Raw genomic sequence first — 6,439 nt, forward strand, 5'->3', positions numbered from 1 at the left:
TCCTCCCCTAAACCCCATGTCAGGTCTCTGGCAATATCCAGGACTAAAGGCTGTAGAGTCCCAGGTGTCCACATACCACCCAGGTTGTATGGGCACCTACTTCATGCTAGGCATTGTATTAAGTATTGCAAACATAAGGATGACATGGGTATAGTTCCTACCTCCAATAAGCTTACAAAAATAAGTAAATGAAAACAAGCTTACAGTCTAAAGCAGGAATAAAATATATACAATGTAGAGTGATACATGTAAAAGGGAAGAAGGCCCTGAGGAAAGTGTGGCAAAAGTCACACTGAGATAACTATGGGATATTTCAGACAAAGCACCCATGCAGTTTGGGCGAACAATTCTGGAGATCAAGAGAGTAAGTTAAAAAATAAGTGGAATGGGCTCTGCGCCTGTGGCTCAAGCGGCTAAGGCGCCAGCCACATACACCTGAGCTGGTGGGTTCGAATCCAGCCCAGGCCCGCCAAACAACAATGACGGCTGCAGCCAAAAAGTAGCTAGGCATTGTGGTGGGTGCCTGTAGTCCCAGCTACTTGGGAGGCAGAGGCACGAGAATCGCTTGAGCCCAGGCGTTGGAGGTTGCTGTGAGCTGTGATGCCATGGCACTCTACCCAGGGTGACAGCTTGAGGCTCTGTCTCCAAAAATAAATAAATAAATAAATAAGTGGAATAATTTGGGAATTATTGGTCATAGGAAGAAGCAGCTTCATAAAGAGCATGAGAACTCCTAGGACAGAAGAGAGCTATGATGAGAATGGAGGTAGCCAATCTCTGAGATAGCCCATGATCCCTGCCAGCTGGCATACCCTTATGTCAGACTAGAGTGAGCTGGCAAATGAAATGGTCTGTCACTTCTGAGATTAGTTTATAAAAACCCAAATGTTCTAGGGCCAGGCATGGTGGCTCACACCTGTAATCCCAGCACTCTGGGAGGCTGAGGTGAGTGGATTGCTTGAGCTCAGAGTTCAAAACCAGCCTGAGAAAGACCATGACCCCATCTCTAAGAAAATAGCTGGGCCTTGTGGTGGATGCCTGAAGTCCCAGTTACTCAGGAGGCTGAGCCCAAGAGTTTGAGGTTGCTATGAGTTGTGACGTCATGGTACTCTACCCAGGGTAACAAACTGAGACTCTGTCTTTTAAAAAAAAAAAAAAAAAAAAACACATGATGGGCAGTGCCTGTGGCTCAAAGGAGTAGGGTGCTGGCCCCATATGCTGGAGGTGGCGTTTCAGACCCAGCCCTGGCCAGAAACTGCAAAAAAAAAAAAGAAAAGAAAGAAAGAAAGAGAAAAAAAGATGTGTCTGTCAAAAACAAACAAACAAACAAACACATGAGTGTTCTGCCTTGAGCCCTCTCTCATCCCCGGCTGCCACGTTGAGAGCAACCCTATGGCAAGAGCCATGTGGCAAGGAGCTGAATCCTCCAACCAGAAGCCAGTAAGGACCTGAGACTTGCTTACTTAACCATGTGAGTGAGCTTGGAAAAAAGTCTCAGCTCCAGGCAAGACTTGAGACAAGTGCAGCCCAGCTAACAGATGCACAAGCTCATGAGAAATACATTGCTCTCAGACTTCTGATTCTCAGAGACTGTGAGATAACACATTTTCAAGATGCTATTTTTTAAGGTAATTGGTAGGGTTTTTTGTTTGTTTGTTTTTTTAGAGATAAAGTCTCACTTTTTTGCCCTCCATAGAGTGCCATGGTGTCACAGCTCACAGCAACCTCCAGCTCTTTGGGCTTAGGCGATTCTCTTGCATCAGCCTCCTGAGTAGCTAGGACTACAGGGGCCCGCCACAATGCCTGGCTATTTTTTTGTTGCAGTTTGGCCAGGGCTGGGTTCAAACCTGGCACCCTCAGTATATGGGGCTGGCACCCTACTCACTGAGCCGCAGGCACCGCCCTTAAGGTAATTTGTTATGCAGCAACAGACAACTAATATGTAACCCATCAAAAAGATAGCACAGAAAATCCTAAATGAACCATTTTTTTAAAAAAGCAGCCTTGGCAGGGTATGGTGACTCACACCTGTAATCCTAGCATTCTGGGAGGCTGAAACAGGTGGATGACTTGAGCTCAGAAGTTTAAGACCAACCTGAGCAATAGCAAGATTCTGTCTCTATAAATAGAAAAACTCAGGCAAGATGATCACTTTAGCCCAAGAACTTGAGGTTGCTATGAACTATGACACCATGGCACTCTACTCAGCGGGCCAGAGTGAGATTCTGTCTCAAAAAAAAATAATAAAAATTAAAAATATTTTACAAGCAGCTTTAATTAAAACACTATTGTATTATTACATGGGCAAATAAATCAAAGGAACAGAAGAGAGGGCCCAGAAATAGACCCAAACACACTTGGGAATTTAATATATGATAAAGGTGGCATTTCAACTAGTGAGAAAAAGATTTGTGAACAAATAATGTTGAGACAACTGGGTAGCTCTCTGAAGAAAAATAAATGAAATGAGATCTGAGCCTGTCACACGATATACCAAAATAAATGTCAGATGGATCTAAGATCTAAATACTTTTTTAAAAACACATAAAACATACAATAATTCTTTTATTTCTACATGGGAAAAAATTACCGTAGGAAGTAGAAAGGCTAATCTCTCCCTGGACCCTCCAATTCAGGGTAAAGCATGCAGGTGAGCCATCCTGTGGTTCATCTCAGATCACCTAAGAAGAGAAGAGCCCAGAGGCAGCCCAGCCAGGGGAACATGCATGACCATCCCTGCATGGGGGATCAGCAGAACAGGTGGGTTAAGACTGGTCTCCTAATCAGCAGTCTAGATTAGGGAGGTTAAAACATTTGCCCTGCAGAGATGAAACCTGCTATGCCCCTCACCTTTTCTAAATATATGTTACCAGTCCATTCCAGACTTTCCATTACCCTATGTTCCTGATCACCCCCACCTTCCTGGGAGCCAAGGATTCCCTCTAATCTTATTTTCAAATTTGAACAACCCTGCATTCTTTCATGAACACATTCCAATTGACCACAATAAAAGACCCCTGAGAGATTGAAACAAAACTGCACTGCCTCAGTCTACCACTTGGTACATGAGACAGTGTATGCCTCTCCAGGCTTCTCAGACTTTATGCATTAAGTTTGTGTGACATCTCCTTCCTTCAGCATCATCTCCCTTGTCAGCCTACAGCCAAGGTTGGGGTCCCCCAGGAACTCCAACAAATTACATAAGGAAAGCCAAAGGAAAAGGACAATTTATATAAAGTTCTAAGATGGACAAAACTAGGCTATAGTAATAGAAATCAAATCAATGATTCTGAGCACAGTGGCACAGAGAAACTTTCTAGGGTGATAGAAAAGTTCTGTATCTCAATAGAGTTGATTTTTAAAAGGAAAAAAAAAAGACAAACTGTGGGTAAATCTGTAGATCCGATGTTTTAAAAAAGCTAGATTTCTGCATGAGACTTTATGACCCTGGGACCCAATCCCCTCCTTCTCCTTAGCCTCCCCAAAGCTGATTTCCTACAGCAAAAGGGACTGTCTTCCAGAGATGAGCTCTACACTAACTACAGTATAACTAGATTGAAGAATCCTTTGAACTTTTTCTCTGAGATGGGTTAGTTGGTTGGTTGGTTGGTTCATAAATTGGAGAGATGAAAAATCAAGAGTGATTTCTCTATGCACAAATTCTGAAAGGGAAAAGAAAAAAATTTAGGGGAGAGCTAAGAAGGAAAACAAAATGAAGAGTTTATCCATTTCAGGAAGTATTGATCACGCTGAAATTTTATAAGACAAAAATGGGGAAAACCAAAAATGAGAAAGGTGGCATATGTACATCTCCCTGAGGATAGAAAAAGAGCCTGGGAAAGAAAGTTCTTGACCTTTGACTAAGAGAAACTCCCCTTAGTAGCCATGGGCTTTGATAGCCACTGGGTAATGTAAAAATACCTAGATAGATAGAGCCCAGAAGCAGAAAAGTTACCAACCTTATTGAAGCTACAGCAGAGCTACCCAAGCCTAAATCCAAAGCCTAATTTTGTGGAAAACACAAGTATGTTTAAGCACAAAAACAAACTCCTATTGCACTGTTTTATAACCTTGCTCCAAATCAACCCCCCATATTATAGCATCTCACTAACTTGATCAGCAACAAAGGCAATTTTCAGGAGAGACATTAGCTTGCCAACATGACTTTGACCCCAATATCTTTCCCTTGGAACTTCTTTCTGGCTCACAGGGTGGTACACAACACCATGAGCATCAGCAGGTTGCCAGTGGATCTGGATTCTACTTCACATCTTGGCACAAAAAAATTCTCTCTCATATCCCCTTCATAAGGTTTCCAGACTTGCAAATAAAAATATAGGGCAGCCAGTTAAATTTTAATCTCAGATACACAACTAATGTTTTAGTTGAGTATGTTCCAAATATTACATGCTAAAAAATGTGTTTGTGATTTATTTGAAATTCACCCTGGGCATCCTGTATTTTTTCTAGCAACCATAGTCCATTGCCCTAGTGATGATTCTCCAGAGAACAGTGACAACAAGCTTATGAAGGGATCTGAAAAAATAATAAATTATATAAACTTTACACATCACTCAGAAAAAAAATGAAGAGAAAATATTCTTTATAAAATAGATTTAAATAATACCAGTAATACATGAATACGTTCTCCTTGTAACCATTTTAAAAACACAGACAAGCGCAGGTATCATGGCTCATGCCTGTAATCCTAGCACTCTGGGAGGCCAAATTGGGTGGATCACTTGAGCTCAGGAGTTCGAGGCCAGCCTGAGCAAGAGCAAGACCCCATCTCTAGGGTGGTGCCTGTGGCTCAGTGGGTAGGGCACCAGCCCCATATACCGAGGGTGGTGGGTTCGAACCGGGCCCTGGCCAAACTGCAACAACAACAATAAAAAAATAGCCAGGCATTGTGGCGGGCGCCTATAGTCCCAGCTTCTTAGGAGGCTGAGGCAAGAGAATCGCTTAAGCCCAAAGAGCTGGAGGTTGCTGTGAGCTGTGGTGCCATGGCTCTCTACCAAGGGTGACAAAGTAAAAAAACTAAAAAATAAAAAAAGACCCCACCTCTAGCTCAGTTCTCTATGTATAATCTCTTTCAGAAAATGGAAGAGGAGACAACACTTCCTAATTCATTTTATAAAGCTAGTATTACCATGATATTAAAACCAAGGACTGTACCAAAAAACTCCACCCCATATAATTCAACATCCTTCATGAATACAGACACAAAAACCCTAACAAAATATTAGCAAATAGAACTCAACAATATATAAAAATCAGTATACATCATGACCAAACAAGAATGCAATGCTCATTCAATATTCAAAATCACACTATACAATTACCACTCATGATATACTACTGTATACCATGTTAACAGGCTAAGGATGATTCTTGAAAAGGTCAGCCTTGGAAAAATAACAGGAAAATACCTAATCCTACAATTTCCTAGTAACAGTTAAAGATCAATCCTATGAGTTCTACCAATAATAGGTACCCTCCAGGAGTTCTGTTTTGTACAACTTCTGAAAAGGAGTGACAGAAAGGAGATGTAAATCTCTTTCATAATTGTTTTTAAGAATTTGCTTTTCACAGAATTCTTGAGCAAACAGCCAGAGAAAGGCACACAGGCTTCAGCCATATCTTGAGGACAGTCACATCACTGATAATCCCTGATAATCCGAGGAGCCAGCTCTTGGACTTTGACATCTGGCCTGGCTTGTTATCCGCCTGCTGCTAAGAAGAAAGAAGCAGATACAGTTTCTTAGCCATTTTTACAACCCCCTTTAAAAAACCTCATTTTGAGGCCGGCCCATTCTTCCTTTCCATGCTGGTCCTTTTCCCCTTAAGGGAAAGTAAATAAACTTCTTTCTATCCTAATCTTTGCCTGGAGAAATTTTTCTCAAAATCCATGTGCACTAGCTCTCTACCCTAACAATTAATTCCTATGTTTTCTTCTAAACGTTTTATAGTTTTATGTTTTACCTCTAAGTCTGCGCTCCATTTTGAGTTAGTTTTTGTGTAGAGTGTGAGGTTTAGATAGAGACTGACTTAACACTCATTGTTGATTAAGTCAAAAGAGAACAGTAGACATTGGAGGTGGGAGAACAGGAGCTACTGGGGGACCTTCTGTGTACTGTATTGTGAAACAAACACCTTTTGATTCTTAGAAAAATAATTTATGACTCAGTTACAGTTTGTTGAATCAATAGCTAGGACTTACAGGAGAGTTATATCCTCAGGAAAGAAAGAGATGGAGGAAAATGCTCCTGAAGGTTCTTGGTAGGCAGCCATAGAGGATATGCCTTTAATTTTTCTGATAATTGACCTGTAATTTCCAGGGGCTGAACTTTACTCAGCTGGGGAGGCCTTGGGGGTAGATAGAAACTGATAGACCCTTGGTTAGCGTGGAGTCAAGGGCAGGGGTGGCTGTGTGAGAATC

Source organism: Nycticebus coucang, chromosome 6, assembly GCF_027406575.1.
Source record: "Nycticebus coucang isolate mNycCou1 chromosome 6, mNycCou1.pri, whole genome shotgun sequence".
In the NCBI taxonomy this organism is placed as follows: domain Eukaryota; kingdom Metazoa; phylum Chordata; class Mammalia; order Primates; family Lorisidae; genus Nycticebus; species Nycticebus coucang.